At 36.7% G+C, this 13156-nt stretch overlaps 1 long non-coding RNA gene across 1 annotated transcript; it reads left to right on the top strand.

The window, feature by feature from the left end:
- The first annotated feature begins 2714 nt into the window (after nucleotides 1-2714).
- Nucleotides 2715-4815, top strand: LOC148919217 (uncharacterized). Its single transcript, XR_016124981.1, has 3 exons — nucleotides 2715-4248; nucleotides 4344-4502; nucleotides 4591-4815. It is a non-coding gene; the product is annotated as an uncharacterized LOC148919217 (long non-coding RNA).
- Nucleotides 4816-13156: the final 8341 nt, after the last annotated feature.

Here is a 13156-nt window from a genome sequence, read left to right as displayed (position 1 = left end):
CCCATCATGCGGAGAAGAACCATCAACTCGTAAGTGTTCAAGATGTGGTTCAACTGGCCATTATCAACAAACTTGTAAGAACCCAATTCCACTTCATCCTACCTCGTAGATAGGGTGTAATATTTTACTATTTAAATTTATGAATTAGAATGAACAATGGATGAATATTTAATTTTATAATTTTCTTAAAATTTCGGATGTAAATTTTTGAAGATGAGGAATAAAGCATGCTGGAAATTGTATCCTTAGTTGATGTTGATAGAAGATAAGAGTAGACTACTTATTAGTCTATTCCATTTTAGTGACACGTACTCAAGAATATTGTTTTTTTTAGCATTACTTTGCTTAGCAAATGAGTTTCTATGTTTTTCTTAGCAAATGAGTTTCTATGCTTAGAAGATAAGAGAGGATGGGCAGCTGTGAGACGATGGTTTTGTTCAGAACCTACAAGTTCATGCATCAATTTTCTTCAAAGTCTTGATCTTTAGTAAGATACCAAGTATATATCAATAACTGGAATTCAAAATATATTGGAACTTTTTAAGTTTATGTGGGTTTTAATTTTTAAGGGCATTTGTGTCTATTTAGGTGAGTTTTTGGCTATATTTGAAAGAATTTATAAAAGCTGACATTTTTGAAAGTGGGGGGTAAATTTTGACTATTTTTTTTTATAAAAACTCCTCTCGTAGTTATGCCACCTCTATCAAAAGCCCATTACAACACCTCCAGTTCAAGTATAGAGCTTATTTTTCATGATGCAACTTTGGTTCAAGAATGAAGATGAGTTTCAACAATGCACTTTCGGTTCATTCATGTATGATTTATTTTATAATAAATAAATAAAAAAGAATGGTGAAACATTCAAAATACCAAAAAATGTCATTGATTAATTCAAATATTAAGAATTAAAATTATTAATTAAATGAGGATAATATGGTAAATTCACATTTTTTTCATATTAAAACAAATTAAAATTAAAAACAAATAAGATAATAGGTCCTACTTTTATGGAACATAACTACCTATATAGCAAATTGAAAAGCCTACTTAAATATTTTATGCCCCAACAGACTCTTTCATTAAATTAATGCCGTAAAAATAATAATTAATAGCATTCTAGAAAAAAATATATAAAAACTAAAATAATTAAAAACAATATTAAGCCGAGATGACACAAGAAGCATATCCTCCTTTATTGTAAAATTCTTACCACTTTTTTTTTTTTTTAAATAAATATTTTATTTTGTATTTGAATCAGATTGAGCAACTGATGTAAATGGTTGAGTAGTAAAAGGTTGAGAATTTGAAAATTATTGAGTTGAAAACTATGGATATTCCATTTGGAAGATATATAATTAAGAAGTACTGCAATCCAATGCTTTCCCTGTTGGTAAAAGAACTAGGTTGAACAACGACATGATAAGGTCTGATGTTGGGCTTTAAAAACGCAGAACTTGATCTTGAAACGTAAACTTGCAAGCAAACGTGATTCTGCCAACCAAGATAATAAGAAATTTATCTAATATGGAGAAAAAGAGAAGACACAAAATTTTAATTAAATGAAATATTAAAACTGAAAACCACATGTACATCGTCATGAGGGAAACCCAGCAAGCAAAATAAATGTTTTTAGCATTTTGCATATAACTTTGATTCTTCTAAAGCAAAATAAATGTTTTGAAGAGTCAATGTCAACTTACCAATCTTTAAAAGAGAGAAAGAGGTTGCACCTTTGACGTCTAAGTTTGACAAGACTATTGGAGAGAGTTTTGATGATGTGGCTCATCTATTTGAGCATTCCAAAGTTGTTGAAGAGATTGTTGAAGATGCTCTTACTATTAATTTTTTTTTTTCAATGTTTCATTTCTCAGCAACCCTCTTGTTTGATTGAGTTTGATTCTTCAGTTGTTGGACTTCAATCCTGAAACCTAGGGCCTCCAATTATATTTGTCACGCCCCAACATTGAGACACGTGACAGTGGTACGTACCTTGAGAATCCCAAAAATATAACACCTAGATACGAGGGTTATACTCCCAAGATTCTCAAAATACACTAAGCCTTTTAATTAAGTAAAACGAGTTGGATTATAGTTGTAAATAACAGCCGAGAAATGAATAAAACATTGTACAAACTTTATTGATGAGAAACCAACCTAGAGGTTAAGGAAGAGTATGAGTAACCTCCGAAAGTTATTTTACAAACCATAACATTTAAATACACGCCAACCATCCATAATTTATATAAAGGGAGGAAATGAACAAGAAGCATCCTCGGCTCTTATGAAAGGAAATCACGACCTGCCAGAGATGACAAGGTACATGAACCAAATGTGTTGACAAGTTCAGGACCTGCACCAAGTGAGGCTCAAGGATTGTAATCTACATGGAAAAGTAGGGGTGAGCATCACATACGTTCATCTGCCCAACAGAGGGGCTCCTGCCAGGTTTGAAAATAGATAGCAAAATAACATAGTAGTTTCAAGAAAAACAGTGGAAATAATACGCACAACACAAACCATTTTCCATATAAATGTAGGTTCCGAAAATAGTTGGTATGCTTACACCACTTTCGCAAACGTTTTTCGAGTGCCCAAATATGCCTGTCTAATGACCGATCACTTAAAGGCCAGCTTGTCTAACGACCAATCACTTAAAGGCCAACTACCCCCACCAGTCATAAAATTATAACCAACTTACCTAGTACGGTAGTGAGAGTGTCCATTTACCGGCTAGACCTCATCGACTAAACCTCGCACAAGGGTATTGGTAAAGTCTGTCTGCGTAACCCCTTAGGAGGTTTAGGGGATCGAAACCCAGGAAAGATGCTATGCCCCCTTTACCCTCAGGTCACCGAGGATAATGCCTGCATGCGTATACCCTCCAAAACTTTGAAAATCAAAAGCCAAGCATCCATAAAACCAAATAATAGGGCATCCAAAAACAGTGCATCTTTTGCACACAACAATATTTACTATATCATGCATACACACAAAATACAAGTCCGTGAGAGTCCCCCTACTTGGAATCAAAGCTCAAGCCTGACTTGCCCTCTGCACCTTCGAACTCAAAGTGGCCACTCTTGAGCAACTGAATCATAATCCAACATTCATAAATAATACAAAAAATCCTTAATTGCACTTTTGTCCTTTTTCTTGTCTTTAATTGCACTATGGTCCTTAAACTTAATTCAAATTACAACTTAGTCCTTACAAGTCCTTAAAGTTCCAAGTAATTGCAAAATAGTCCTTGTATTTTATGAAAAATCCAAAAATATCCTAATGGTCCTTGAAGTTCCATCTTTGGTCTGAAAACGGAAAAAAACCGCGATACGGTAAAGTTAAAGTCTAAATAGTAATTTGTTGTTCATACACATGGATCAGAGGAATAGGTATAACTTGTTTCAGAAATTTTAGTGGAAGGATATGAAAAAGTGACAGTACTTTGTTAAGTTGCAACATAGCATGTACCTCTTTGTGAAAATCACTTTTTTGAGAAAAAATGCTTTGGATCTAAAAATGTGTTTGGTAGTGTAATTCTACAAGGGATTTTTGTAGAAATGTCACCTAAACTTATACATCAGTTTCAATTTGTCACCTTACAGAAAAATTTAAGCAAAATGTCACCTTAAGTTTTCAAAATGCATGATTTGTTACCTGACTTTAACATCATCCAATTTTCCATCCATTTTGAAAGGTATTTTAGTCTTTCCAATATGTAAACCTTCTTTTTTAAATAATTTAAATATAAAGCTATGTAAACCCTCTTGCTTGGAAAGACTAAAATACCCTTAAAAATGGATGGAAAATTGGATGATGTTAAAGTCAAGTGACAAATCATGAATTTTGAAAACTTAAGGTGACATTTCGTTTAATTTTTCTTTAAGATGACAAATTGAAACTGATGTATAAGTTCAGGTGACATTTCTATAAATATCCCATTCTACAAACGTTTTTTTCTCAGAACAAAAATAGTGAAAACGTTTCTAATGTCAATATTTGAAAATGGAAAAAAACAAAAAAAAGAAAGAAAGTAAATATGCTTTTTATAGCAATATATGTGTTAGTTCAAGTGTGAAGAGGTTAGGAATATTAGTGAGCTTTTTTTTCTTCTTTTCTTGGACTGTTGAATTGGTAGAGGGGGATTGGTCTGAATGAGGGTAGTGATTGTCTTGTTATAGGGTGTAGTGACTGCTCTGTCCATCTTTGGGATGTCACAACTAATGTGGTTCTTGAACTTTCAACATCTTGGTAAGTTATAATTGAATTGACTGATTTGTTTTGAGCTTTTTCTTTCGTTAACTTTTCTTGAAGTTCAAGAACTGAATTCTTATATTGAACTGTAGAGAGGACCCTTCTGTATTCAATGCAGTTATGGGGTGACAGCCTTCTTGAAGCTCTCCTGATGCACAAGGGTTATAACCTGCTTGTCTTGTGCCTTACATGTATTTTCACTCTCGATGTCATTCCTGCGTTTCGTTCTTTTTTTTGGGTTTCTGTCTGATGTAAGCATTTGTTTTGTCTTTTTGTTTCTGTATTTCCACTCTCAAATACACATAATTTTTTCTTCCCCTTTTTGTTTTTTATGTGCAGCTTTATAATTTGGGTAAGAGTACTTCTTTTACTTGATCAAACAAGTCTCTTCCAGGAATTACAGGAGAGAAAAACAAAGGTTGTGGAAAACAAAGACAAGCCTAGGATATTGTATTGAAAGCCTATAATATTGTATTATAATTTATAAGTCTCGAGTTCTGTGTTGAACTTGGTGTTGAATATAAGTTTGTCGCTGAAAATATGTTCTTCTTCTTTGGAGTTGCAGATTGGTAGTGTTTGGTTGACTTTCATTAGGAAAAATACATATGCATTTGTTTCTCATATCCATATGAAATTGTCATGATTGAAGCTACTAGATGTATATATTGAAGCTGATTGAACTATATATTGAAGCTGTCATGACTGAAGCTAGCGGACGATAAGGAAACGCAAGTATTTTTTAACTTTCGAAAGATACTATCTGTCATGACTGAACTATAGGTAAATGAAATATTGAAGAACATGTTCTGAAGGCTTATTGCTTGAATGCAGTCATGCTCTGCAGCAAATGAAACAGTGAATAGGCAAGACATTGTTTGGCCATGGGTTTACTAATATAGGCATTTGATTTTAATTTGTTTTAGTATACCAAAAAGTAATACTAATACCCCAATATTGTTCACGTAGTCGCCCCCCTTAATTTGTTTTAGTCACTGTAACTGAACTATTTAGTTATAAGTAACTCAATTTCCTTGTATAAAACAGAATTAACTTAAAGTCTTTTAATTCTTGTGTTTTTTATTGTGATATTTGATGCATTAAGTATGATTTTTAGTTCAATGTAAGCCTTTGCCTATATTTAGTGAATGAGGTTTCTCAAATAGTTCCAACCTTACTCATATCAGATAGCACCAGAATCTGTGGGAATTAGGGCAAGATTTCCTGTTTTTTTTTTTTTTTTTTTTTTTTCTTTGGTTTTGTTTTTTGGGGACCAGTTGTAGTTTCTTGTTTGTTCCAGCTCCTAATTTTGTGGATTTCTTATCCACTCTTTGTATTATCTTGCTTTCTATAATACAAATCGTTTCTTCTATTAAAAAAAAAGTGAATATTCTTTTGAGAGAATAGCGATAGGATTTTATTAAAGGGAAGCGTAACTAGTACAAAAACCGGGCAATGTCGTCGGGGATTAGGCGAGGTTCTCTACACATATGGGCTCGGTCGTCGGTCTAACTGAGTAGCCTTACCCACTCAACTGCAAGCAGGAGTAGGAACCTAACCACTGATAGAGTACCCCTCCATCCCCCTAGGAACATACTCGTAAAAACTACTTGTTACAATCCTCAAATAAAACATCAACTAGGAAATCTGGAGGTTCCTCGAACCAAGAGATGATTGTTACAATGTGTAAAGCAAAGCGAGCAATGCGGTGTGCAGCCTCATTTGCAGTCCGACGGACATGGTTAAAGCCTTCTCCAGTGATCTGTAACAACAAAAACTTAAAGTCTTCTAAGATAGGGCCAATGAAAGATCTATCCAAAGATGAACATCCAAGTGCCGTAACGATCTGGAGAGAATCACTCTCAAAACAGATATTAGTTAAACCCCTTCAGCCGCCAAAACCACACCTTCTCGTGCTGCCAAAGCCTCACTTTGTAAAGCTGAAAAAACATTATCAAACTTCCGAGCCCTTCCTACAACGAAAGCCCCTGTTGAATCACGAACCACCACTCGAACCCCACCTGATTTGGTATCTGCATTCCATGCTCCGTCCACATTGATTTTGAAAAACCTCATGGGAGGCTTAGTCCACCGTTGGACCTGATCACGGGTGGAACAAGATGTCCCACCAGACCCATTAATTTGGACAAACTCAAGAAGCCTATTACGTGCAACAAGGCCTACCAGGCTTGGGCATGAGCTTTTATTTTTCCACAGCAAGCCATTCCGTTGTTCCCATATTGACCAGCCTATCATGAAGAATAGATCAAGATCAGCAAGGGTTAACGATCTGATATAGTGGCTAACCCATTCCCAAACTGATGGTAGCCTCTCCAAATTACGCAAAGAGCCTAGAGAAAAACTGAGCCAGCAGCAACGGGCAAAGGGGCAGTCGCGCAGCACATGGAGGGTGGTCTCCGACATGAGACCGCAGTGAACGCAACCCCCGGTAATTGGGACTTTTTTCTGTGCAAGGTTATCTTGAGTGGGGAGAATATTGAGACACACACGCCACCAAAAGACCTTCACTTTCGCCGGAATATTAGACTTCCACACTGTCCGCCAAAGTACAGAGGCTGCAGAAGTATTAGAAGAAGAAACTGTATTCTCAATTGCGCTGCTAAGGATACATCGAGCCACACGGTAAGCACTACGAACGGAAAACTGCCCCTTGAGATCATAGTGCCAAATTAGTTGGTCGGGGGGATGCCGTATGCTAAGAGGTATACTATGAATGAACTCCACCTCTTCCGGGAAGAAAAGAGACTGTAATAACAGAGTGTTCCAGCAATGGAGGTCGGATTGGATGAGATCAGCCACCTTTTTTAGAGTACAAGCCGGTGGTGCCGGGGAATAAATCTTGAAATTTCGGTGTTGAGGGATCCATCTATCATGCCAAATATCAATATTGGTGCCATCACCAACCTGCCATCGAGTGCCTCCTTCAATAACCTCTCTAGCTGCACACAAACTCTTCCAAGCAAAAGAATCATGGGGAGAAACAGATGCACGTAGAAGGGAGGAAGTTGGGAAACACTTAGCTTGTAATAATTTGGAGACCGGAGAGGTGGGCTCAGTGAGAATCCTCCAACCCTGCTTTGCAAGCATTGCTAAATTAAATGCATAAAGGTGGCGAAAGCCCATGCCTCCTTCATCCTTTGGTTTGCACAATTTCTCCCAAGAAATCCAGTGAATCTTGCGGTCCCCGTTGGAATTGTTCCACCAAAATCCCGCCATTAATTTATTCAGCTCGTCACAAAAACTTCTTGGCAAAAGGAAACAGCTCATAGAGTAAACAGGAATTGCTTGGACAACTGCTTTTAATAATATTTCCTTTCCCGCGCCACTAAGAAGTCTTCCTTTCCAACCATGTAGACGTTTCATAATCCTCTCCTTCAAGTAACTAAAGCAGGCAGCCCGTCGCCTGCCAACTAGCGTGGGCATACCAAGGTAACGGTCGTGGTCAGCCTGTTGGACTCCTAAAGCAGCAGCAAGTGTCAACTGGTCTGGTCTTTTAATGTTTGAACTGAAAACAACGGAGCTCTTCAATAAATTCACTTGTTGTCCTGACTCATGTTCATATTGCGCAAGTATTCCACGGATCACCTGACATTCCTCCATCGTTGCCCGAGCAAAAAAGAGACTATCATCTGCAAACAGGAGATGGCTTATAGAAGGAGCATCCTTACAGATAGCCACTCCCTTCAGCAATCCTTCACCTTCTTTCTTAGCTATAAGAGCTGAGAGGCCTTCTGCACAAAAAAGAAAAAGGTAGGGAGAAAGAGGATCCCCTTGGCGTAGACCCCGGGAGGGATGTAGATAGCCAGTAGGTATGCCATTAATTAAAAAAGAATAAGAAACTGAGGAAATGCATGTCAACACCAGATGTATCCAACGATCACTGAACCCCAGTTTACCCATCATTGCTTGTAGGAAGTGCCACTCGACTCTGTCATAGGTTTTGCTCATGTCAAGTTTCAAGGCCATAAAACCTTTTCTTCCCCGGCGTCTTTTTTTGAGGAAATGTGCAATTTCGGCTGCAATAAGGGTATTGTCAGAGATTGAGCAGTCAGAGATAAAAGCGCTCTGGTTTGGGGAGATAATAGCAGGTAAGAGCTTCGGCTGCAATAAGGGTATTGTCAGAGATTGAGCAGTCAGAGATAAAAGCGCTCTGGTTTGGGGAGATAATAGCAGGTAAGAGCATCTTCAAGCGATTTGTCATCATTTTTGAAGCGATCTTGTACAGAACATTACAGAGGCTGATTGGTCGAAGATTGGGCAATTCTCGTGGGTTTTTCACTTTGGGGATCAAGGCCACGTGAGTGTAGTTGATCTTTCTGAGTATCCGGCCTGATTGTAAAAAATTCTTCACTGCCCTGCTGACATCATTCCCAACAATAAGCCAGAATTTCTGGAAAAATAAAGGAGGCATTCCGTCAGGCCCCGGGGCCTTGGTAGGGTGCATCTGGAAAAGAGCTCGCTTAACCTCCTCATCTGTGAAATCTGCATTAAGAGTATTATTCATTGATTCGGAGACTCTAGGTTCAATTGAATCCAGAACCTCCTGTGAAGAGCCACGACCCTGTGATGAGAAAAGATCTTGAAAATAATCCACCACCACTTTGGCAATCCCCTCCCCTGACTCATGTCAATTACCCTCGCTATCGCATAAACCATGAATTGAATTCCTTTTTCTTCTGCTGTTTGCACACTGGTGAAATTTTTTTGAATTGCGATCGCCTTCCTTGAGCCATGCCACACGGGAGCGTTGGCGCCAGAAAGCTTCATCTTTCTCAAGCAAAGCCTCTAACTTATTAACCAGCTGATTGCGAATGGCGATAGCATCTGCAGTTAAAGGCTGGCGCATAAAATCATCCAGTTGTATTCGAAATTTAGTAATCTCCCGTTTGGTACCTCCCAGTTGTTCTCGATTCCACTGTAGAAGCTTTAGTCTTGTATTTTTAATTTTCTCCACAACCTGGAACACGGGAGTTCCGGCAACCTAAATATCCCATGCCTGACGAACCACCCCCGCACACTCTTCATGCTTAACCCAGGAGCTTTCAAAACGGAAAAAGTGAATATTCTTATGAAATAGTGGTTGTGGCAGAATTTATAGGGGGTTATATATATGATCCATGTAATAACTTGTAGGGGATTAATTGGTCGTTATTTATAGGCTAACTAAGAAGGGGTTGACAGTGACACACATTGCTTCTTGTGTCTACATCAAAAGGTGTTTAAGGCTCGCCAAGGTGGAAATTGTTGAAATTTGGCACGTCTTTGATGCAGAAATAGGAAGGAGAAGCAGCATATGACTCGTCGTTGGTTCCGGAACCGACTGGTCACATAAACCCAAGAGCAACAGTCGCGAAGTGCTGGATTGAAGTGGAATCTCTGTGCAAAGAGACTGGTCATCAAGTGCTTTTCTTGCTCGGCGTATTTGGTATTTTACACTGGTTTTGGGGTTCGTTCTAGCCTATTTGGATTAGGTTAATTCTTTTATTCCTATTAGGTTTGTGCTTAAGTCCTATGAACTATAAATAGGCACTTTAGCGCTAGGTTTTCATAACGTGAGAAAACAAAGGGCATCAAATTGGGTTTAAGCCAAGGGCGAGAGAAAAGAGAGTTAGGGTTTGGGAGAGAGAAAATGGGGTTTTCATTGTAACCAAAGGGATTGTTTCTTACTAGTGAATTTCTAGAGAATCACCGTAGAGAACGTAGGCACAATGTCAAACCGCTATAAATTCTTGTGTTCTTTGTGTGTTGTGTATTTACTTTTCGATTGGTGTGTGTACTTTATATTTGCGTGTCTTGTGTGTGGTAGTTGCGTAATCCATTAATGACAAGGTCTTGGAATGTTTTTGCACAACACCATGATATTGGGTTGAGCAATCTTGTAACCATTTTCTTAACAAATATATATCATATTAGAAAGAATTTTTTTACAACAAGTCTCTTCATCTCACCAAGAAGCAACATCGTCTTCTAAATGGGAAGCAACAATTTTCACCATCTTGTCCTCTAGGATCGCTATTGAATCAAATATCTTATCAAAATCTACAACCCATTGGAGAAAGCCTTCGATGTAGTCACTCTCCCTGAAGTATAGAACAACTGCAACATCAAATTCTCTAAGAGTGATTGGTTCTCCGTCTTCACGGATACTATCTTCCTTGTTTGGACGAGCCATTGGCGACATCTCGAGTCGGGCAAAACCTGCTTTGATACCAACTGACGCAATGAGATATAGGGGAATAGGGAGATCGAACGATAACCCTAAAGTAACAATGTCGGAACCCACTAGAGTAAAAATCAAAGGTATTTGATTGATAACAAATGAAATTAACTGACAATACAATGTCATGAGTTGGCTTAAATAGAAAACAAAGAAACCCTAAAACCGTTTGAAATCCTAGGTTCCAGAATATTCCTAAAACTTAGCTAACAAGAAAAGAATAAAAATCCTAATTAAAATCATATCAGGAAAATAATATCTTGATTGAAACTTATTCTAAAAATATAAATAAAACATTAAAGTAAAATATAAATCTTGAAAAAATCTATTTGCTTCAATTTCTTCAATCTATCCCAAAATCCTAACAATACGCCTTCCTTCTTTTGCTAGCACCATAATTGACATTTAATCGGAACTTCCCTCTCTGGCACGATTTCCCTCCAATTTTGAGCCACTTTATTTTAATTAATTTTCACACCATAATTAACCCATATTTCGTCCTACATCAACAAACTTTGGCCTCTGTGAACTTGTATGCCCTTAACACCAGTAGGAAGAATATTTGAAAACTTGAAATTGTAACATAGCACGAGTGGAGGAAAACTCTAACTTGGAACACACCCAAAGCTCATTTACAACATAACAAAAGCTCATATAGGAGCCCAAAGTATTTAAAAAAAAAACAATGGACTTTAGAAACACACCCAAAGCTCATTTACAACATAACAAAAAGGCTTTTAACTTCTTTTAAATTACAAAACTGCGATTTCTTAAAACAAACCCAACCCAAAAACCTCATAAAAAAGCCAAAAACACTGAATATGACATCAAAGTAATTTAATAATCAAAATTAAATTCAATAAGGTCAGCTGTCATTTTTTGAGTTTTTTTGGGTTTGTTTATAGAAATTAAATAGTGTAGAGTTTATTTATAGTTTTAATGCTAAAAATGGGTATATGACTAAATATCTCTATATGAAACCCAAACTAATTTTTCGTAATTGTAGTGACCATAGAGAAACGTTACAAACAGGAACAAATTGTATTTGATAAAATGCAATTTAAACAGTACAACTTGGCCCACTAACGGCAAACCTTAGTCATTCACATACTAATTATAATAAATTTCTATGGTAAAAAATATTTTTGGTCACTGGAGTTATGATTGAAAATAATTTTGGTCACCATAATTTTAATTTTTCAATTTTGATAACCGTATTTGCAATAGTTAGCAAATCAGGTCAAATGCCACAATTCATTTAGTTTCATTAATTAAAAAATAATTACTTCAATATAAAATTTAATATTTCAAACAAATTTAGATATTAAAGTTTTCAATTGTTAATTAATTTTAAAATAAATATTTTTCTTTTGTCCATGTGGACGTCCATTGCATCAAAAAATGCCACATCAGACAAGACACGTTAGCACTTAACATATCTTCTAACGACCTAAATAATAAAAGGTTTGATTTGTATGTTTTCCGTAAATTTAGGTATCTACGTACATAATTTAAAAGATTTGGTACTAATTTGAAACGACCCTCAAAGTTTAGGTACTTTTATGTAAGTAACCCTAAATTTTAAGTAATTAAAACTAATTTTTAAAGAGTAATGCTACACTTACCATATTTTTATCCCACATGATGTGGCATGTCCATATCATATGTCACATCAATTAAATGAATGAAGTGTATTTTAATAAATAAAATTAGAAAAACAGAAACTATTATTTTACATGATGTAGTATGTACACATCACCGCTGCCACATTATATGATATAAAAATGTAATAAGACTAGTATTATTTAAAACCCACAATTTGAAAGGATCCCCAAAATTCAGGTCCTTGACACCGCAAGTTGCAACGAGGAAAACACGAGATTGACTAGGGGAGAATGTCAAGGACCGCCTACTTGAGGGTCTAGCCCAAGTGTGGGAGGGCCCATTCCCACCAAGCCCGCTCCAGATGGCTCGATACGTTATATCTTCTAGTACCTTCCCTTGTAATATGCTTTATTTTCATATCGTTGTAATCCTAGTCATGCATTCGGAGCTAAGAGTTGTATGCTAAACATCTGAGAGTTGTAGTTCTCTTGAGAGCAATACAAGTATTCTTTTTCTCAAATCTCTCTTTCAGTGTTCTTACACGTTCTTCGTGTTCTTGTTCCTTTGGGTGTTTGGATCCCATTTTGCTGATTTCAGACTTACTTAGCTCGTTCGAGGCATCGACCGAGTCTAAGACTGCACACGTCTCAAGTGCTCAAAGCTAGTCCCATGAAACTTAAGCTTACATAAGTTATGCTTTACTTACCATCAAATAAATAAAAGTTGAGCTTTACTTGTACTAAGTGCCAGTTTTACAAGGTACCAAAACTTCGCAATTTTTTTCTTCTAGAGAATCGCAAGTTTTCTTTTAAGTTTGATTTCACTGCTTGACTGTTCTCTACTGATTCGAAAGGCTTTGTGCCCAGCACAAAACTTCTAGCATTCTTTATGTTATTCAGAGTATGCTATTCAGATTTCTAAAGCAGCATGTAAACCGAACAAAACACATAATTTGTATAGCTAACCCCAACGCAACCCCTACCCCACAAAAGATCGAATGAATGGTTTCAGGTTCAGCCATTGAACGAGAATTTCATGCCAATCAATCGTTGAATAAAGACAATA

Source organism: Prunus mume, linkage group LG3 (genome assembly GCF_029339155.1).
Source record: "Prunus mume cultivar Tortuosa linkage group LG3, ASM2933915v1, whole genome shotgun sequence".
NCBI lineage: Eukaryota > Viridiplantae > Streptophyta > Magnoliopsida > Rosales > Rosaceae > Prunus > Prunus mume.
Note: the sequence above shows the minus strand (reverse complement) of the source record. Positions and strands in the feature narration are given on the sequence as shown.